This window comes from Chrysoperla carnea, chromosome 4 (assembly GCF_905475395.1).
Source record: "Chrysoperla carnea chromosome 4, inChrCarn1.1, whole genome shotgun sequence".
Classification (NCBI taxonomy): Eukaryota; Metazoa; Arthropoda; class Insecta; order Neuroptera; family Chrysopidae; genus Chrysoperla; species Chrysoperla carnea.
The window spans coordinates 60,283,208-60,307,382 of record NC_058340.1 but is presented as its reverse complement, the minus strand read 5'-3'; the positions used below and the strand labels follow the sequence as shown (position 1 = coordinate 60,307,382).

Sequence of the window (24,175 nt, the reverse complement as noted above, 5' to 3'; positions counted from 1 at the left end):
TTTTTTTGCTGTTCAAGAATTTCTTTGTGCCCATCTACAAACCCACCAGATTGAATTCCAAAATTTGTTTGAAAAGTGTATTTATGTAAAAGAAGTACTACTCTTTGGTAGGTAATGTCAACTTCCTAGTTCTTTTTCTTGCTTCTTTATGCAAATACTTTCTAATATGTTTTAAAAGCTGAAAATACAAAATCCCATTTCAATTAAAAATAGCTAAAAATAAGAAGCATTTAATTAAGGGACAATGAGACCTTAATGCTGGAGCTCTGCTGTTCACGATTTTTGGTTGTTGTATATATGTATATGAGATTTTCTTTTTTTTCGGTACTATTTGCTAACGAGATGAGTTAGTTGATGTATGAGTATGATAATATACAATATCATGATGATGTGATGTTAATAATTTTATATTTTCTCTGTGATGTTTTTTTTTTCTCTAATATGAGAGAACGATGTTGTACTATTACTCACTACCTTTAGTATAACAAGTCGAGTTTTGTGAGCGAATATGTGAATGTACATTTCAATTGCAAAAAAATTGAACGCACTGGAAAGTTTGCCTCTAATTTAATAAATTCTATGCCAGTGTTCTTCTCTTTGTACCCGACTGCGTGCCACAAGGGACTGTTTTTAGTCAGTCTGTATACAGTTCTTTTGCAGCACACAAGGATCAAACGTGTGGGTCGATTTTGATGATTCCTACTATGATCTAAATCAATCGATTTGTATTAATCTTACGAGGTTCCCTGAAGATATGGCAGTAATGAAAATTCAATAACACGATCACCAGACGTCATATTGTGAAAAGGAAAAAAATGAAAATTGACGAACTATGTTAAATGGAATATCTTTGATTGAAACTATTGAAAATCCGAGACTCTAATTAATAACAATATTGGCAACTTTAATTCGAAACTCCAAGTTCCTTATAAGGTTACTTACCAGGAACCAGCTTCAGTGAATTAAAATTATCAATGTTATCATTCCAAGTTTGAATTAAAGTTATAACATGGATAATTTTAATTTATTACCTATTATATGTTAATTCCCTCTTCAAATTCTAATGAAAAGTGGATGAACAGCCAAGCTACATTTAAAAAAAAAGAGAGGTGTCGTGGGAAACCCGATAGGAACTATGTCCATATTATGTTGTATCTTCGATCAGATTTGCTTTGATTTTTTTTGCTGGTTTGAATAGTTGATTATTACTACTTTGTAAATATTCAGTGCGATTTAAAAATTATTTGAAAATACAAATAACTGTATTAGTAATTAATTATAAATATTTAATTACTCTCTTTGAAATTACCTTTTTCGTTAAAGAATTTTTCAAACTGAACCGATTTTGAATATCATCGCCAATTTCTTTGTTTTTTTTCTTCGAACACGGAACTCAAAACTCGCACTTGAAACATAGCTATGAACACTCTGCATTAAGTTACCTTTCAAACGAAACAAAAAAATCAAAATCGGTTCATCCATTTAGGTGCTACGATGCCACAGACAGACAGCCAGACACACACATATCAAACTTATTATAATCTTTTTTTTTAGTTCGGGGGTTAAAAATATAGCCTTTAGTAGGTGATTTGTGAATGCAGATGTGTAGATTTTTTGAGTGAAGAGCATACATGTATATTTATTTATACATGTTGTATGTAGGAAGGTAGTGTACTATTAGGTATAACAAACTTGGTTATCTGTTACTGCATATTTACTTTATAATATTGAAATAATTTTTATTAGAGAGAATGTACACAACAATTCCAATATATCTTGGATTTATATATATATAATTTTTTTCTCCATGTATTTGATATTATATTTTATTGTAGCATATGATCTATGTCAGAGTATGTTATTATTTATAAAATAATTATGTATTGAAATTGTAACTGAAGAATCTACTGAACTGTTTGGAATAGGAGACCATTAACATAAACACTTGAATATCCCTGGACATGCTAATAAAATTGGGTTGAAATTCTATTACATGATTAAACTTTATATTTAAAAATGTGAATTTTGTTGGAAATGTTTATATAAGAGATCTGAAGCCTATAATGAAGTGAATTTCTAAGGTTTTTTTTTTTTTTGTCAGCCATTACAAGAATTTATAAAGATTAGTAGGTTGACAAAAATTAAGAGATTTTAATTGTGGCTCCGGTATTGATTTATGGAAATGGTGCTTTTAGATTTTGTGGTTATTATGAGGCCCATTGTTATGTTTAAAGAAAGGTCACTGCACGAACTAACCTTTTCCCTTTTACCATTTAGAGCTGTTTAAGAACAGCAGAAGAGGTTTGATGTCAACGGACTTTAATCGATTTATTTTAAGGAGTTCTGGAATACAGAATTCGGATTTTTACTTTAGAACCCTGAGCGTAAATTTATCTGTGATAATTAAACTTAACGAAAAAATAGTCCAATGAAAAGTATAATTAGTTTTGTTTTCTTACCGTTCTTATTGTAAAAATAACTAATAAAAGTAGACCATGCGTCAGATCGAAAATCGCTAAAGGTTTTTTTGTCTTAGAATTTCCTCCTCTTTCGATTAGCGGGGTTGTAATGGGAATAAAGGATTCCCAATAACATACTGAGCCTTCTCATAAAAACTTCATCTAAATCGGATTAGAGGTTTTTGAAAATAGTTCCAATACCTCCATTTGGTCTCTAGAGATGTGTAGGTTGGGGGTGATTTTTCAAAATGTGTCAAGAATAACTAAAAAAGATTTTAAAAAAAAACTATAAAAACTGTTTTTGTAACTAACTAAACTTATTTTTTAGTTAAAAAGAGAAAATAGAATGACCATGATGTGGGAAGCTATATTTCAATTATTGTAAATATGTTATGTGCAGATTTTGGTTAAAGTAAAGTCTTTATAAAATATCTTAAGAAACTTCACTCTTGTACGATAAAATGATTTTTTTCTTAATCACTATATATTTTTTTCTCTCGAACTTTTAGGAATTATATTTCACTTTTTAGTTCAGCTAATTACAAAAGCGTTTTTTAATAGTTTTTTGTTTAAACTTTAATTTATTTTCTGCTTTTTAGTTCAGCTAGCTGCCCAAAAGCTTGTTTTTTATTTTATTAATTAATTAATTGGAGTGGGTGAAAATCACGTTCAAAGATTTCGTAACGTAGATACATAAATACATATTAGGCTAAAAAAAAGCGTGTTAAAAAAGGTTTGTTCATGTTTTAACGGTTGGATTACACATAATTCGAATTAGCGCTTTTTTAGCTTGTATAAAAAAGGCATAGAATGTTCGGCAAGATTGCTTACCATGTCAAATATATCACTCTGTCTATTTTTACAAAAAAATTCTTTTTTTTTATTTGATAAAACATATATCTCTCTATATACCATTTCTTTACCAAACGGATAGTTAAATAATGAGAGTGCGTGAGTTATGATTTATTATCAAAGGTATGAAGGATAAAAATTAATTGATTTATAAAATATCTGTAGGTACTTTTGAATCTGAATAAATATTTTAATAAAAAAAGTGATGGCTTTAATCTTTTATATGAGGCTTCTGTAAAGATATATCTTTTACGTAGAAAAGCTTGGTATGCAAAACTCACGTGACCTCTACCTATCGTATTAATTACAAAATCATTTCGAAAAGGGTAACATATAGTACTCAGAGTCAAATGAACCTTAAAATTTTGAGTTTCTCACCAGATAGCTGCTATCTGTTATTACTTGAATTAAAATGTATGTAGGCCAGATTGTGCTATCTATTAGACAGTATTTTATGAGAATGTAGGTAGGCGTAAGACTGATTCTAAATGTGGTTTTATGTAATAAACTAAAAATATAATTTTTTTGCGAATAAAGTAAAAATTTTGTATTCTTCAGATTGTCTTATCTACAAACTGATCATTGCATATTGTTTCATATATCAAACTCAACGTAAATTATTGGTTATTATTGAGTTTAAGTTTTTACCATATTCCAGTTTTAAACATAAAGTTAAAAACTTTTTTTGAAGAGCTGAAACTATTAGTGGAATGAGGGTATCCTAATGGGTCCTATGGCTAAAATGTTTTGCTCGTGGACAAAATAACGTAAATTCTAAAATTCGATAAGTTATGCGTCTGTAGACTTTTGTTGTTTAAAACTATGCTGACCGTCTGTAGACTATTCGTCTGGAACAGGTAAACAGTAACATGTCTTTGACGTCTTGTTTATCTGTTTAGGTTAACGTGGCCTGTTTTAGTCTATACATAGACGTATAAATAATAAAACTCTCATTAATTATTTAAAATTAATAATATTTCCCCAACAAAAAATTAGGTAAACGCGCTTCACATTTCCTACACAAAAGCAAAAACTGGTATATAATTTGATTTTGCAAGAAAAAGAACGTAATTTATACTGTTAATCCGTACTTTAATATTCATTTTAGCAAAAATTACGACTTTTAATTTTAAATAGTTTAATTTTAAGAACTCTTAATTTTGAGGGGAATATTAATATTAACGGAAGTATTCAATAAAAAATTTTGATAATAATTATATAGATGGGCTGCGTAAAGACTAGTGGCGCCTTTTTTATGTGTTGCTTTGCTACTTAATTTAGTACATCTATTATATTTTATAGAAATTACAGCTAGTGTTTGAACCACGCAACGTGATGTTTTGAAAGTTTGCATAACTTAGGTCAAGCTTGCTTTTTGTCACTTTTTAAACTTAAAATTCAACGACATTAATTCGATAACAGTATATTTTGCTTGCTTTTTGTCACTTTTTAAACTTAAGTTTCAACGAAATTAACAATGTCTCTAAACAAGTTTTATGAATGTACGTCCTTAAAAATATTCTAAATTTGAGTATTTGAGACATGAATGTAGTATTATGCCATCAATTTTCGAAATAGAACAATGCGTTATGTACTTTCCTATTTTTTCCATGTAATTTGTTGAATCACAGAACATGAAATAATAGCTCAACCCTTAGATCATCTGATACGGCTGCTCTAGTATTATTCATTATTGCAATATAAACCATCCCGAACCTGCTGTTATACATTTAGACTTTATTTCTGTGACACAGTAATTTGTTGTATTTTCAGTAAATGGTTTAAAAAAATACAGCTTGTAGCCCAGAAAAATGACAAAAAAACAACCGATATGCTTAAAAAATCCAAGTAAACTTTTACCTCGGGATTATCTTTATTTGAATGCAAGAAAAGACCTATGGAAAGTCCATTGCAAAATCATGTGCGTTATAAAAATTATTCAAGGTCAACGGTCGCGAAAATACAGTTGTTTTTAAATATCTTGTTATCTATTAATTGTTTATGGCAGTTTTAGCTGGTATAAAATTTGCTCGTGAGTTAACTTTACAACAAAAAAATTATATACAAAATATCCGTAGAAGCAAAAGTTCTCAAGATATTTGGCTGAAAAAAATATCCAAAAAAATTTGATTAAGCTTATCAGAAATTCTGAGGTGTTTTTATTAAGTCTCAAATAGTCATTAGAATAAAAGTCTTAAGATGTAATTGGTACATTTATCAGCTCGTTATAATATTGTTATCATGAATAGGGTGAAGTTATTTACATTTAGTATAATATCCCTTATAAATTAGGTTATTGTACCTTAAAGAGTCCTCACATACTATATTACACTAATCGATACACGTTTCATTGCGTAAAATACAATATTATAATCACCAACGTTTGTTTCAATATTTGATTATTTTGATCATAAAGTTTGAATTATGTCTATTGAAACCGTGAATCCACCCACAATAGGCTGTTTGACAATATATAAGATATTGCCATAATAAGTGATAAATACATTTATTGTGATTTAATTTTAAAACAAATTTGCCGTAATGTAACTAAAAATAGTGGATTAAGTTTTTCAAAAAAAAAAAAAAAGAAAAAAGAAAAAAGAAGAAAAAAAAAAAGGGAATACTTTTTATGGGTTCTACAAGTAATATCTAATAATCTAATGTGATTTTCAAAAACCAATCAAATATTCAATTTTTAGTTCGAGTATGAACTTAAATGAATATTTTTTAATTGGATATTTCATATAGGATTTAGAAAATAACACTTTAGAAATTTTTCAGAAAGAAACATGTTTGAAAAATATTATTTCGAACAAATAATATTACAAATATACATTTGCCACATGGTTTTCCTCATGATTGTGTAACATAAAACGCTTAATTCTATTTCGAAGTTAACCTTCCACTGGTGTTTTAAGTTACTCGATTATGTACACGAAATGCATGTTTTTGATGCTCAGTAATTTTTCAAACATTTTAAAAACATGCTTTTCTTAAAGTTTATGTTTTTTATATGTTAGAATTTTTGAAAACTCTGAAAATATGAATGGTTTTATTACGTCTTATATATGTAGATTCTATAAACTCATAAGTATGAAATCGGACAATGGGCATTGTTTGATTTTACTGCTCACCTGACGGACAGTAATATCTAAAAAGATAGACTGCCATTTAATAGATTCAATCTGCTATTTAATATGTCGTGGTTTTATAATGTGTTCGACAAAATTGCAGAAATGCTCAAGTCAACGAAAAATTTAAATTGGAAGAATTTAAACAATAACATTTTTAATCTAAAAATTTTATATTTTTCAAAATAATTTTTCACGGACATAAAAATATCAATTCTGTTTCAATTTGGGAAAGCAAGAGAGTGAATTTCAGTGCATCGGCGCTAAAACTCAAACATCAATACATATTATGGATATTTTCAACATTTATAGGATACCAAATTTTAAGAAATGTATTAGAAAAAAAAAACGAATTAGCTTTCAGATTGGAGGAAGTGGCTTTCACATTGGAGGAAATGCTTATTAATATGGGGGTGTCTGCCTGATTATTTGGAAGCTTTTGTCTTACAAACAATGTCATTTCCTTAATGAAAAGGCCATTCATAAAACAAAATTAAGGGAATTTTCTGTCTCCCTTCGTCATACTGAACTCTCCTATCGTTATAACGCCACAATTACCAGGAGGATCTGTCTATAAAATTATTTAAAATTAAAAACACAATAATTAGTTAAGACAAAAAAGGTTAAAACGTTACGTTTAATCAGATCCCCCACCCAACCTGGTAACATTTCGTCGCGCCTAGCAAAACCTCGCTCTCCTCTCTGAGTGATATTGAGTGAAGTGAGTATTTTATGAAGGACCCTTTACTTAAAAGGAGAAGGTTTTCTCTTCCGAGCAGAAAACATGTCCGAGTCATTTTAATAAACCCAGAATTAATATTCAATATTTTTATACTAAATTTTATTATATTTGACCAAAATATCTATTGAAATTTTAAGGCTACTTAATCTAGTGATTTTTGACATACCTACATTGCCCATACACACAAAATATGAAGTATTATGTATATGTACGAGGTAAATTGATTATATTAGGAAACTGCCATCATAGCACACTGAATGGCTCATTTTATGAATAATAATAAGGTATAATTTAATAACAAAAAGAGATGCAACAACATCTATATACTCTAATAATATGTATGCATCCTCTTTATTTGGCACACAATCATAATGGTAATGGTGGTACTAGTTACAAAGAAGACGGTGGATGAGGTACCAGGGTTAATTGTTCTACCTCGTAGAGCGTAGACAGTGTAACTTGGATCAACCTTCAGCTTCTTGAAAGATATTGCCTACTTATTAGCAAATACATAGTAGTAAATAGTAATACATCTTGAATTAAAATAACGTACTGTACCATTGATCAATGGTTAGTTTAGCTCTTAATGTTGCAATATTATTTTGTCCTGTGCTATAGGCTAGCTATATACTTAAGTATAGTACAAAAACTTGATTCAATTCACCTTAAATTAATTACAATTCAAATTTACAAAATTTGAAAAACCTCTGACAAATTTTTTCGAGTACGGAACCCTAAACTCGCGCTTGAAACATATTTTAGAACATTCTCCATTAAATTACCTTTTTTCTTAAACTCTTTTCCAAAGGAGATTAAAAAAGCAGTTGAGTCTGTTGGCCCATATGAGTGAATGTTGAAGAAACTGCCTTCAGGTACAATCGGGGGGGGGGTAATCGTTCAAGGTATATGGTCAAACTGTGCTTCATTGTATATTTTGAAAAATACGCGTGTTTCGAAAAAACGTACTATAAAGAGAGCCTATTTCTATTGTTATATTGAAAGAACTTGTTTTTTCCCTACAGTATTTTAAAAAGATTTTGGTTTATTGTACGGTACATACATATAAACCAATTACATGCTTTGTAGTCAAATAATGTTTTATTTTAAGCTTAAAATACCACGCAACTACAACAAATATATAATATATTGTGTGCAAGTGCTGCTTATAAATTTGATAATATAGATATCTCTCTTCAATCGTCAATACTCTTACTATAGTCGTCTCTGTTCTTCAAATGATAGATCTTCGATGAACTCATAATTAAATTAAAACTTTGTTTTTATATCATCGACAAGCTCATATTTTTATGGTATTATTATAAACTACAAGATTGCCTTAACGTTTTAGATAGTTTTTTATCGCACTCTCTAGATGTTTTGATAAAAAAATATCCAATTGAAAAGGATAACCTATATGATTCATCATTTTTATTCAGCCAAGTTTGAACGATAATCATGAAAAACCCGATGACCTGGGAATTTTTTGTGATTTTTGGAAACTTTGTTAATCAAAAAATGCATTTATTGAAATCTCTAGTATTATTCAATCCTTGCATATATCACCTTAAAAAACACATAAATTAAAATTGTGATCAAAGGTACAACATTCTCTCACACTAGTAGAATATGATGATGATGTTTTATGCTGCTTGTTGCTTATGCTATATGTATATATTCATCTCTTTCACTCTTTCATTCTATACCTTATGTAATACTCTATATATATACTTCTACACATTGATGGGGTGTGTCACCCCCTGCAGTGATCCGGGAAACTGTAGGGGTGCTCTCGGAAAGAATCAATGATTCGGGAATGTGACAGTACATGATTCCAAAGCATCATGATAACATTATACCTTCTTAATAAAATAATAATAATATACGAAGTAAGTATTTGACGTACAATATGCTTTTCATATTCTGTGTGTGACTCATTCCACCAAGAATATCTCTATCCATATACATTCTGACTATGTACAGTTCAGTCCTCATCATGTCGTTTGGCGTTTCTCCATTACCTTACCTACTAGTAATACAGACTACCTACCATTTGTATGAAAAAAATTGCCTGCTGCTTTCAATTGAACATACTATACATATATTTATAATGCATATCAACGGATATATTATAAAAAAAAAAAAATCAAAATATTGATGAAGAAAAGAAAAATATATATCAAAAATATATATCATTTCAAGCCTTTAAAAATATCAAGAATAATTTTTATATATTTTTTTTTTTGTGAAATTTCTTAAAGAACAAAATTGGTGTTGATATCACAATGTATTCAAAATGTTGTATAATAATAGTAATTCAAAGCTTGTAACCATAGTTTTTTTAAAGAGAGGTTTAAAATCGAATAAAAGAAGTTATAACATAATCAGCCCTTACTATGCTAATAAATTTGTACAGGATTGGCTGGATACATTGGATTAATTTTATTTTGCTTCCGGTGAAGAATTCTTATCGAACGTGCAGAAAAGTGAAGTCGGTTTTTAAAAATCTTTACTAGTATGCAAGATATGAACGTTTAAAATTCCTTATTAAACAAAGAGGAAGATACCCACTAGTGACATCATACGTGAGTATCGCCATAGAGATTTCATATAAAAGTTTGTTTTTAAAAGTTTGTGCTTAAAGCAGATGGGCAACCTTTGAATGAAATTTTCGATTGCATACAACTTGTTCGTTTTTTAATCAAATTTAATTACACTTTCTAATTTTGTCATGGTATAAAGTCAAGTTTTACATTTTTACGGGTTATTTGGCAAATTCGATATCAGGAATATCCCATTTTCATAGTAAATCAAAATAATATAATTTTAATAAACAGACAAGTCTCCGTCGAAAACTTATGAACTAATTTTTTGATAGTAATCTCGCTTCCTGTAAATCGAAAGTCATTATGACCTTCTATAAAAACTTTAGCTTATCAAATTCTCTGTAAATATTTCCAAACGACGTCTCGAGGGTGCACTCAACAATTCCTTTTGGTTTTTAAATATATAATTCTATTTATACATATCTTTACGAAATGTGACTAAGAAACTACTGATCTGACCGAAAAAATATTTCTGTCAAATTGTGAACGAGATAAAATTTTCAAATTGTTTTTGAAGGTTTTTCAAGGTTTTTGAGTTTTACTTATTTTATCTACGCCCGTGAAAAAAGGAGTACTTTTCTCACTTTGTATGCGTGAGAAAAATAGCTCATTATCGCCCTAGTGTGATAATTAATTCATTCCCGCACTAGGAGGGTAAAGAATTCAGTTACTAGTATCGTATCCCACTATTATCGTAAAAAACTATTTATCTAAGCTTCGTAGTGGAAATGGAATAGCTTGGCAAATTAATAATAGGTCGGTTAAAAATGAAGCTCATTAAAGGATAAGACATCAGAGAATATTTGTGAATAAAAGATCGTTTTTGTTACAAACAGCTGGGAAAATTATTTTTGGAATGACTAGAAAAACAACCAAGATAATTGACATGGATTTCTTATGGTAAACTTATAGTATATGACGTCGAAATGCAATGTTCTTTCTTCCTGTCTAATATCTGTCCAATAAGAAGTTTAAAAGACTTTTTTATCCGTATTTCTTGACCGATTTTAATTTTAATGTCACTTTTTGTCATCTATTTTACGGTATCTTAATATTTTGTTAAGAAAATTGGAGAAAAAATTTCATGAATATTCCCTGGTATACTAATGTAATTATCGAAGTGGTTCTTTTTTATTTTATTTTAAATATGTTTCTTTACATTTATGAAATAGAATACTTATTTACTAAAAGAAAATTATACTTTCATAACTTCGATTTTAGGAATACTCTATTGTAACAATATCTGTTACTGGTGTTAACAAATTCGTAGAATTGTTAGAAGTCAGAAATTGATTCTCATTTTATAGAATTTGAATGCAGGGTTTTTATAGTATAGTTTCTATGAAATACTTTCTGCAGAACACAAAAGCTACCAGTATTGTCCATGATCATACTCGTTGTTCCTTTTTTATTTCAATTTATATCATTTTAAACTTTCAAAAGGTCAAATTTTATTGAAAATTAAATTTCTTGGTGATGTCACTTAACAAAAACTATTTTTGAGTGCATATTTTATTTTATTCAGTGTAAGCGAGAAAATCTGAGTTTTCAGAAATTTTAATATGTCACGGAGCCGTTCTATTGATTTTTAAGTCCAATCATAGTTTTACAAGTGGAATTTGATTTTTCTCAGTATCTCTAAATAAATAATTGAAGAAAATTATGACATCTATAAAGCAACTCCACATACAGAATTTTATCTTTTTTGGGCTAAAGCAGGCCGTTAAAAAATATGTTCAGAATTATCCTTCAATTTTTTTTCTAAATTTATTTGATGCTGTATAGTTTCTCGCTTCGTCTGCAATTGTAGGAAAAATCATGTTCTGAATGATCTTAAATGTTTTAGAAGTTTCAAAATGTTACAGAATGTAGCCACAACATTACAGGATAATTTGAAATGTTGGAGAGAACTTCAGACTGTCCCGAAATATTAAAACATGTTAAAGAATATTCTACAACATTCCAGGATGATATGAAATTTTCAAGAATGATCTATATTGTTCCCTATTTTCCAAGAATGATTTGAGATCTTCAAGTATGATCCAGAATTTTCAAGGTTTGATTTTAATGATTTAGATTGTTCGAGGATCATCTAAAATGTTCCAACTGATTAAGGAATGTTCTACAAAATGGTCTAGAATGATCTAAAGTCTTTACGTTCGAGAATGATAAATTCTTAATTTTTATTTTTGGTATCTTATAATATTTTCAAAGATGGAGATTTTTGAGACCGGAAGTAGATAAGTATTTAATGTATAAGGTAATTGTTTTACGTAAGATTTCTTATGCATAAATTACGATGGTATAAAAGTTGTTTTTATTGTCATATCAAATTCAGTAGCTTTCTATTTCATTTAATAAATGTCATTAAAGAAATTAAAAAAAATTCCCTTATCATGGATTATTTTTTAAAGAATTTTTTTCTACCAACTAAATTTGAAATAAAAATACCTTAAGTATTGTCTTTCTCACACAAAACTTTGGTTGCTGCCCTCAAAAATCGAAATAAAAAACTTTTTAAGATCAACTGGTACATTTGATCTTTGCAGAAACTTTTAACTTTGCTAGCGAATATCACTGTTAATTGACGAGCGAAAAATTTAGAACTAAGCAATTCTCAATAGGTTGTTTATTATTAACATCGACTCAAAATTTTATTTTATTCTATAAAAAAGGTGGCATCAATGTAACAATTAAATTTTTTCATCTTAGAACTAATTGAGTTGCTTAAATGACACAAATTAAAAAATTTCTAGTAGAAATGAGATGCGAAATGACCGTTTTATCGTGTGTCCTATAAAATTGGGACTTAAGCGTTTTGCTTTAATAATTAGTTGAGTTTGATTCCTGTAATCCTATTTCTGAATGAATACCATAGTTTACTTAAATCAGAAAGCTATTAGGTAAACTTCTTCAGATCATATCATGCACATATTGTTTTTTTTTTCGTATGTTTATTGGGCCTGGAGCAGTCACACTACCATAATTAATTTGTTTTTGTTCTCAGAAAAAAGAGGATTGACATTTATTCCTATGTTTCTTATATTTTACTTTCTTTTGTGTGTGTAATTTTGGTTGGTGTATATACCATGTTCTTTTAAAAAAACTCACTGAATATCCGGAAAAAATTAATTAGTTTAAACAGGAAATTAAATAATTATAGAAGGGAAGTTCAATTTTATTTTGTGAATTGAAAAAAAAAAAAAAAACGTAATTTCGTATCACAAAATTTTACAAATTATTATTAAATTTTTACTAATTATCTCTAGTATTGCGGGGTGAATGTTAATACTCAAAATTATTAACGGATACTTATATTAATATCTCAGCTTAATATAGTGGTTGTTATATAAGTTGAAAAGTTGAACAGGATTCCGTAGAAAAATGAGGGTTTTTTAATTGAGAGTTTCATTAGACTAGTAAACGTTACATCATAGTGGGAAATATTTTTCTTAAGTATAGTTTATTTATTTGTCAAAATAAACAAGTGATGTTTTTTACTTATTAAAACATGCGACTGAACTGTTAAAAATGAGTGCCACAATCAAAGTTTTCCATTTTACAAATAAGTTGTTGAAAAGAAGGAGAAAAGTGCAATGTGCTAATAAGGTAGGGATGTATTTTATTTATTTTGAAAATAATTCATTTCATTTTTTAACCGACTTCAAATTTAAAAAAAGGAGGCTCTCAATTCGACTGTATTTTTTTAATGTTTGTTACCTCAGAACTTTCGACTGCGTGAACCGATTTTGATGAATCTTTTTTTATTTGAAAGCTGGTGCTTTCCGTGTGGTCCAGTTCTGACAATGCCATCCAAGAGGAAACCATATAAGTCTTAAATTTTTATTGAGTATGTGCGCGATAAATGGACGAATAACTCAATATAACACCAACCGATTTCAATGATTCATTTTTAGTGACAAATTAGTTAGTGTACTTTAGATTCACTAAAAATCACAAAATAAAAAAAAAACCTTTAACATAAAGAAAACCGACAAAAAGGAAAAAAATTATGAAGATATAATGTAGTTATAATTATTGTTATTTTTTTACTTTTTTCTTTTTGAAGTCGGTTTTCTTTTTGTTTAAAGTTTTTTTATTGATGAAGAGGTTTGTATTCAAATCAAACTGTAAACAGACCATTTTTTTTCAATTTTCACTTTTGATTTTATAAATGTATGTGGAAAGCATTGATTATAAATCATTTACAAATAATTTTTTACGCGGTCAATTTACGATTTTTAAAATTAATTATTTTTGATACCCATAATACTTAATTTTTTTTAAACTAATAAAAATCCGTTAATTTAGTTGATTGAACTAATGGTTGGCGTTAGAAATTAATAACGTTTTGTTGACGACTAATTAATATAAAACAAACGTTTATATAATTAATATGATATATGTATGCATGGTATCATTTTTCGGTTCGTTTCGCTGTCCGTATGTAGTATAAGTATGTTGTACCTTAGTTCATTTTATGTTTATAGCATCATTTTTGCTATACATTATCGATAAAAATTTTATTTATATTTACTTAGAATATGATTCATCGTACAATACCATAGTATGTCAAGGATCTCCACTCCCTCATTGTTTTTAGCCTCTACTCAATTATACCTGGAGCCACCTTTTCAACTTATTATCTGTAGTCGTATAGGTATGCGACCGAAACAATCAAAACTCTTAAGGGTTATTCTTATAGACAGCCTCTTCTTTTGATGAATTTGAAAGAGAAGCAAAAAAAAATTATCACAGTAAGCATAGTAAGCTTATTATTGGTTATTGCTGGACGTTATTTCGGTACAAGGGAAGTGGCGTTTTTCAACTTAACTTCCTCAATATTCTACACTTTAATGCATTAGCAGTGATTTAGATAATTTAAGATAGGTATATTGCATTACAAAAACATTGTATCAGTTTTTCATCATATTTTAAAGAATAGTAGACTTTTATTTTTGCCCTTGTTACATTGCTTTATGGAATAATTTGTTTAAGTTTTTTTCAAATTATTATGGGCAGAAATTGGATGTCAATTTTAACATTTATATTATGAATAGGAACATAGTGTTCATGGGAGGAAAGAAAAAATTGATATTTTGTAAAACCGTAACTATTAGTTGTTCTGTATCAAATATACTTTCTAAGATAATTGATTTTGTAAGAAAATTTTTTATATTGGTTTTCCTTTAGAAATCTATATAATTCAAATTTCTATGTTCAATGGTTTTGCCCTCAACTCGTCTTGCCAGTTTGAACTTTAAGTACATAGCTTCAAAATCATTGCTTCAAATATTTCGTACAACGATTAAATATAGTTTCAGGGAGAAGAATGATTATTTTTTTAATATTCTATTGTATTTAAAAAAAATCGTGGTAACATTATAACATGCATTGATCTATATTTCTCTATAAAATTATTAACATGAAGTTCCCATATACAAAATTCACATCCCCTTTTTAGCTCCTTCGGGGATGAATTTCCAAAAATCCCTTCTTAATGCTCACTTACGTTTCTTAAGGAACGTGTGAACAAAATTTCAGGCTTCTAGACCCAGCGGTTTCAGCTGTGCTGTGCGTTGATCGATCAGTCAGCTTCTATTCTTATATATGTAGATTAGATTGGATTATTCCGTATCTTCATATAGTTGCAATATCTTTAAATAAACGGATGCATTATTCAAGGTACAACACTTGACTCTATGCATGGTTGTTAGTTGGTTATTAGTGGATATAATATGCACAATAACTATAAACAATAACATGTGCAATGGTTAAAAGTAATTGACACCCTTGTTATAACGTCTCCATCGGGATGCTGACGATGATAACTATCACTTGTAAACATACACCATCTAAACAGCGATAAAACAAAGTTCATTAAACTAATGCATGTAAATGAGAGTTTGAGTTTGTGATGCTATAGTTCTATTTATTGCGCGTTGCTTGTTTTCGCATGGTTAGTTGTTGTTCGTTACCGTTACACAATTGGGATATGTGTATTATCGAAATGACAGATTGACAATCGAATAGTGTTTCCATAAACTTAGATGAATGAATGTTAGATACAAAAAATTGAAAGGATTTATTAAATTTAAATTACAAAAAAATTCTTTATAAAATATACTGCTAACTATTCGTAGACTTGGTACATATTCGTTATGTAACTATGTTTGTTCGGGTGGAATCTTGCAACTCAATTTTTATATTGAGCGCCTCAAACTTTTACAATAGTTATGTATGAGTGACGCCAGCAAAATTATTTATTTATTTTTATTTTTTTGGGACAATAAAAGCTTGTCTAAAAGTATTTTTTATTAAAATTTTTAATCAATATTTTTAAGCGTTACAAACTTGGGACTAAACTTAATATACTATGTATATTTTATACATACATGGTATAAAAAAACAAATGTTTGTTAATTATGTAAAATATTTCTTTTCGATCATCGGGCTTATTATTATTATTTTATCGTTCAAAGTTGGCTGAAAAAATGATGAATTATATAGGTTATCCTTTTCAATTGGATATTTCTATATAAAAAAATCTAGAGAGTGTGATAAAAAACTATCTAAAATATTTAGACAATCTTGTAGTTTATAATAATACCATAAAAATATAAGGTTGTCGATGATATAAAAACAAAATTTCAATTTAATTATGAGTTCATCGAAGATTCATCATTTGATGAACAGAGACGACTATAGTTAGAGTATTGATGATTGTAGAGAGATATCTATATTATCAAATTTATAAACAGCACTTGCACACAACATTGTATTATATTTTTGTAGTTACCTGTTAATGTAAAGTTAAAAATAACACATTATTTGATTACAAAGCATGTATTTGGTTTATATGTATGTACCGTGCAATTAACCAAAACTTTTTTACAATACTGTAAGGAAACAATCACCTTATCAGAAACTCCTTCAACATTATAATTACTATTATTATAACAATATATTTCTGATTATATAATAACTCATAGGTACAATCAACCATAAGTATTATGTCAGTTTTAAAAATTCACATAAATTTCCACAATATTGTAAAATGATTATTATTATTAAAATAAATTGTGTGTGTTAAGTAAGAATTATTGATAAAAGGTTCGACTACAGCACAGGGATTGAATACATTAGTGGTTGTCTATAAAATTAGGAATAATTAAGAAAACAATTCAGTTATGTATATTATTATTTGTGTGTATGTGTGTTGTGTTTGTTTCGTTTTCCCTTGTGTTGTGTTTTGTTCTTGTTTATTATTGTTGTTCTTGCTTTTGCTCCGTACATTCAAAGATTTCTCTCAATATAATAATAATAATAATCATAATCATAACCATCATCATTCTAATATAACAGTTGTTACAGTATGTTACAAACAAGTCAATTTTATAAGCTTTTTTTATTATCTTACAATTAGTGGACAGCCGTTAGATTTATACCTCGTGATCCAAGAACAGTCAATGAATCTTTATAAAAACTGTGCTACTGCATTTTTTAAAGCTTACTTAAGGAAGTTAAAAAGAAAAATTTGAGCAAAAAACTTGTCCGGGGGGTCACCCCGAAAAGGGGTGGCTCCCACGAGAAAGGGTGGCAAATGGGAATCGATATAGGAATGAATTCTAAGCAAAAAGTGTCATTGAAAAATATTCCGAGTTATTGGTAATTGAAAATCTGAGTATTTAACGTCAAATAATAGAAAAATTTGACGTTTTTTGAAAAAACTATATCGTTTTTAAAGTACTATAAAAAAGCATGAAAATGTAAAAAGTTTCAGGTCGTTTGCATGAAAATTGACGGAGTTATGATGAAAACAAAAACAAAGTTTCTCGTGCCCTTTCTTTTTATGTTTTATTTAGCACAAAAACTGATTAATTTACCACGGGAACTAAAATTAATGCTTACCGCTTTCCAATTTACTTTATTCAGGTACCCGCAACAGGCTCAAGAAGTTCTAGCAGTTTCGGATAAATATTTTTTTTCAAATATTGCAATTTAAATGCAAAAGTTTAATAATAAATAAAAAGAAAAGTCCAGTAAACTTTATTTTCATCATAACTTGACATTTCACTGCAACATGTGTGAGCATGGCCATATTTTCTGATATACTCAATGAAATATGACTATTTTACATTAAAAGAAATTTGAAATCTACATATATTTTACCTGTGTAAAACAATCCCTACCCCTCGAGTTCACCTATTTCGAGTGTTATGAAAGGAGGACAAGAAAGCAACGGAGACGAAGGCTATAACGCAGTGGTCTTTACCTTCATGTTAAGTTGGTTCGTGTACGCTTCAAAAACTCAAAAAGTTCTGAATCGATCGAGCTCAAATTTTAGCTCGATCGATTCAATTATTTAGCTCAAGATATGCAAGGTGATATGGATGGGGGGTTGGAGGTGGGGATGAACAGTCAAATATACTCAATTTTCCAATATACCCAAGTGAGCTATCAAATAAAAAGGCATGTCGTGTACATTACAAAACTGTAAGTTACATGAAAATCAGTTCAGCCGTATAAAAGTTATTATGGTCTTTATATCTACGCAGGCAATGGAAAATCAAAAAATATTTGGTACCCACAACTAGTGCAAAATTGAACTTCTATAAAACGTTTGCTTTGTTTTGTTCTTCATCAATGCTACCAGAATTACACACAGCGAAGTGTATTAGCGTAACCCTAATTACCCTATTTTTCCTTTTGTTACACATTGTACGCACAAAGTTACCTATAAAACTTGAGAGATTGAGAGAGAACATTTGGAGGTTGGTTGGATGAACAACGATATACGTTATGCCTTGCTATTCAAAAACGAACGATATATCGTCTATATACATGTGTTGGTATTGTTTATGGTACGTATATGTGTGTTAGTGTATTGTTTTGCTTCGCTGCGTTATTATGTCTTATGTATCTTGAGAAATGAGAACGGTGCGTTAAACAACAACAACAAGAACAAGAGCACACAGCTACTAGGCTAGATTATTTCTTTATTCCCAAAATATCCTTTACATTTACTGCCCTATGGATGAATGGATGGCTACCACCCCCGTGACTTTGCATAATAATTATTTAAAATTTTCAATGTTTTATGCAAGCAGCTATGCTACAGTGGAGAGTATGGAAATGTTATATATAATGTTACGGACCCAACTACTACCAACCAGCCAAAGAGTTTATATAGTCAATTTAAATGCGTTTATATGATGTATATGTGTTGTATATTTCTATGTATATGTAAGTATTGTGAAACTGATACACAGTTAATTTGTGCGTGTATAATGTGTCACATAAACTGATTACACTGTGGGACACAATAGGGGATCGGACTAAATTATTTTTTATTACTTCATACGAAGAATTCTCACTGGACGTGAAGAAAACTGATGTTGGTTTAACCCCCCCGAACTAAAAAAGGGATGTTGTAAGTTTGACCGCTAAGTGTGTGTTGTCTGTCTGTCTGTGACATCATAGTGCCTAAACGGATGAACTTCTTTTCGATTTTTTTGGTTTCGTTTTGTTTTGAGTTTAGGGTTTCGTAGCCGATAAAAAACTACAAAAAGGCAATGAATGATCTTCAAAGTTGGTTCAGTTTGGAAAAGACTTTAAGAAAAGCGGTAATTTAATAAAGAGTGTTCTCAAATATGTTTGAAGTGCGAGCTTAGGATTCCGTACCCGAATAATTCGTTGGGGTTTTTTTTAATTTTGTAAAAAATCCACCGATATGTATTGAAAAAAACAACTCCGGGAGACTAGAGGCTCATTATCATATATTATTTTTTACCATCTTTTTACCCACAACAAAATTAATTTTTTTCTGTAAATATGGGAATAAAAAAAAGAAACAAAAGAATTGGTAATTTCTGAGCTTCTCGCACCCTCTGAATAAAGTTTCTATCCACATCATACGAAAAATTTGGAACGTATTTAACCATCAGTATAAGTAAGAAATCGGATGTAGAATCAATTGTTTAAAAAATGTTTCCCTAGCATTCTATTTTTCGTATTGAATCACAATCCCGTGATCTTCACAATGCGGAGATTATCCTTTACATTTTCCATCCATCCCATTTTGAGCAGTACTTTTTTTACACATTCGGGAATCGTCCATGCGTTGTAAGTGTCCAAATCATCCAATTCTGCATGTTTTGATGAAACGGATAATGTCTTGATTATGCAAAATGCTGTTTATCTCAGCGTTTTATCGGATTGTCCATTCGTTGTTTTCTTGCACTCTCCCGTTTATTTTCCTTTTTACCTTAGATAAGGCTACATTGGAGACACACATAGGCCCTGAGGCCCATTGTTATATCATTTATGTGTTTTACCACATTTTCCGCGGATAATTTTATTTAACATCTCCTAAATTATTTTTAGAGGCTGAATGCACCTCTTTCATGCACACACCAGGATATCACAGCTGTCAATTAAACTAATTTTTTGTTGTGAAGGCGGGAACCGAATTCTCGCCGCTAGGCATACAGAGTACGGAATTGATAACTGAGCTACTAGGGTTGACTCCTGATTACCTTCCTTTCGAATCTTCTCAACCTTACGTTATCATCCTTTGTCAGCTTCCATATGTCCCCGCAATATTTCACTACTGGACGAGAATCAAGTATTTCTTAAGTTCAATAGTTCTTTTCTGAGTACTTTTTGTACTTTCATAAATTTTGTATGTCACCCTGTTTTGAATATTGGTGGTAAATCGTGAATGATTGGGTGTATGGGTTTGTGCAGTGGTGGACATACAATACACGAATGAAACTCTTTCGTAGTATATGAACAGACAATAGGATTATGATGTTTAGTCGTTTAATATGCATTAATGTGTTATGAATGAATCAATACATAAATTCATTTGGTTATTTTACAATATTTTGTTTGTTGATACAGAAAAAAAATTTGTTGTGAAAATATTCATGCGACGTTCATATGCAATATATAATTTTTTAATAACAAATTGGAGACAAATATGCAGCGAAAGTTGGGCGCTTACTGTCGAATATTTTGAACTACACATAACATGGATATTAGAACTTAAGATCTCATTTTGGTAGCACCATTGGTTTTCGATTTGATAGTCAAAAAGTGAATGTAATAAAACCAACAACAAGAAAATTAATCACAAATATGTTTATATTATTTTTAACACATTTAGTCGCAATCAAGGAATACATGAAGTAGCCATTCTTAGAAAGTCCTCAGTAGAAGATCCGATTTTGATGATTTTTTTTTAAATGTTTATTTTTATATATTGTTTAAAGTCAGAAACCTTTCAGAGGGGGAGGAGGCAATGTCTTGGCTGATATAGCAACGCCAACCATGGTATAAAAATATATACAAACTTGAATCTCCTATTTTACTCAGTTAGAGGATGAATTTCGAAAAATCCTATCTGCGCAAATTGGAATTCGAAAATACATTAAGTAATATTGATACGAAGATTAAAATTCACTGGGTCACATTATTTGTCAAGGATTTATTTCTGTTCATCATACTTTCTTTTTTAAAACGAATTTGAGGTTATTCTTCTCATATGTACATTGTCAGAACATTTTATTTATTTGCACATATGAAAGTGATACAAAAATCTATTTTGCAATTTAAATTTTTAATTTAAACGAAATTATCTGTGATTTCAGTTGAAAAAAACACAAGGTATTCATACACATTTTTATGTTTTATTAACTGAAATAAAGGTGTTTTATTTTATCATTTCATTATTGATGGTAGCATATATTTTCATTTAATGTGTCTAATATACATACATTTATTGAGATAATAACAACAATGTAACTCAAAATCATTTTGAGTTTAATTAACCCATTCCATTATGGGTGGTGGCGTCAAATTTTAATTTTGTTTCTATAAGCTTTTATCAAAAAAAATTCCATTCCTCGACATTTAGTCTAGGCTTACAATTTATAGCTACTTGAGCATGCAATTTGCGCCATAATATTTCCAGGTGAAGAATTTATTTCACCGGTATTTGTATATATCAACATACAAATTTTGAATTTTAAAAGTCAAATAAATATCTTTATCTCAAACTTGAGGTTAGTATTTGTGTGCAAAGCAGTGTTTATTTTCTGTGATGTACCGCCTGTGCTGCGATACGTGCGCCTACATTCATTACTGAATATGAAATTATTATGTTTTGACCTTAACGCTCACTGGATGTTCAACGACTTTTGAAATTTTGGAAAATTTAGAGAAATGTCAAAGTATAATTGGCATAAATAGTCTACATAATACTTTGTATTGAATATTTCGAGCAAACGAGGAACATCGATTGAAACGTAAGTTTTACAGACTTCGAACAGACGTTCGAGAACTAAAACAAATTCTTTTTAACACAAAATATTTCTAAAAAGCAGTTGAAGTGTCAATTTTTATGCTGTATGACTAACCATTTTATTTGCCTCTCCACATAGACTTTTAAGAGCTAATAAATTGAAAAAAAAATTAAAATGGTGCATAGAAAAAATTAAAATGCTCTGATAAATTGACGTGATGGGCATGTAGAAATATGAATATAAACCAAACATTTGTAATCTTTGTAATCAAAGATAACTCTAAATTGACATTAAAAATAGCAAAGAATCGAGTAGTTCTTTCGCCCAGCTTTATATTTTATTATACCAAGGCATATAAGTACTGTAATGTATCTATTTGCGTCTCTTAATCTATTAGCTGAAATGAAAAAAATAAATAGATAATTACACGTCTATTTTTTTCCAAGAAAAATATATTACATCCACAACATTTTTATTCAGACGATCATTGTAAAAATTACAGAATATATCAAAATTATGTATGTATGGGTCAGTCGCGGTTATCGCTTTGAGATTCCTTCAATTCAAAATATTTTCTAGCTTAGTCCGACAATTTTCATTCAATTTTAGTTCGAAATATATTATTAAAAATTTGACAATTTTTCTTTGACAAAAATTTGACAATTTGACAAGTGCTTGATAATGAAATATGGTCTAGACACTTGATCAATTTTAACAATTGAAAATAAATAATTGAACTGAATTAATTGTTGAATTACCCAGTATAGACAATTTCGAATACCAGACTTTGTATTGTTTTATAAATGTTATAAGTTTAAAAAAACAAAATCAATTATGCCAAACAAAATGGTGACTTCCTGCCAACCCTTTCGAAATTTCGCCCCTTTTTTACCCACTTCATATTATCCGACATGTTTGGTATGAAATTATACTGAATTGAGTAAGTATTTGAAACAACCTACAAATTTTCAACTTGTATAGCTTTACGGCCTGTAAATCAGGTATGGGCGAGTTATTTTAAGTCGAAGTCACCATTGTTATAACTTTATTGTGTGCCATAATCTCTATTGTGTGCTTCTTTATCCAAGTCCCCATTGGTCATACAAGAGGAAGCGAGATGGCTATACGAATCTTCTATCTATCTCAGTTTCTCTAACAGTAATGACATAGGTAGAAAAAAAAATGTGGTCTCTCTGTCTTACTCGTATTTTAGGTTGTTGCTGGTTCAGTTGTCACTGTCTTACTCGTATTTTAAGTGAGGAGTCCGAGAGACTTCTCTGAGTCACATTTGCCCATGCCTTGGGTATACGAATCTTCTACCTATCTCAGTTTCTCTAATAGTAATGAGATAGGTAGAAAAAAAATGTGGTCTGTCTGTCTTACTCGTATTTTAGGTTGTCGCATGGTTAGGTTGTCACTGTCTTACTCGTATTTTAAGTAAGGAGTCCGAGGGACTTCTCTGAGTCATATTAGCCCATGCTTGCTGTAAATGACGAAAGCTTAATTTGTAAAATTTTGTAACAGTTTGAATGTAATATTTTTTTTTTTCAAATATAGAGTTTGTGGACAACCATATAGGTGTTAGTTACTTTGAACACCTACTGTTACTGCTGTTGTTAAAGTATGTTAATTCCTCCATGCTTCATTTGCAATAATATAAATCTTGTGTTTGTTGTGCGTGCGAACGTGACAGTTTCAAGTTGAGTATTCACAAATTATAATTTACTTTTATCCATTGTTATATCTACGTTTTGTAACACTGTACAAGTGTACAAGTGTACATATTATTGTGTTTTGTTTTTGTTTTTGTTTTCAATAATTTTAATTTGTTAGTTATTTAGTCCAACAGAGTATTAACGCTAAATACGTTTTATTTATTCATTTATTTATTTTTTTAATAAATTATTATTTTATTGTATATTTATTTGTTTATCATAAAAATAATGTATTAGTTTATTTAACAATAAAATTTTGGATTTTGATTATGTTGTGTCCGCGCATTGTAATGCATAATGCGCTTACTATGATGTCATCAAAAATGTACTGATTTGAAACATTTCTGCAACCTTGTAAAAACGAT

The 24,175-nt window shown here is 29.3% G+C and overlaps 1 protein-coding gene across 2 annotated transcripts in view; it reads left to right on the top strand.

The window, feature by feature from the left end:
- The window catches only part of LOC123299121 (membralin), a 194,711-nt gene that overhangs the window by 58,613 nt on the left and 111,923 nt on the right, over nucleotides 1–24,175 (top strand). The gene's annotated exons all lie outside the window — the stretch shown is intronic.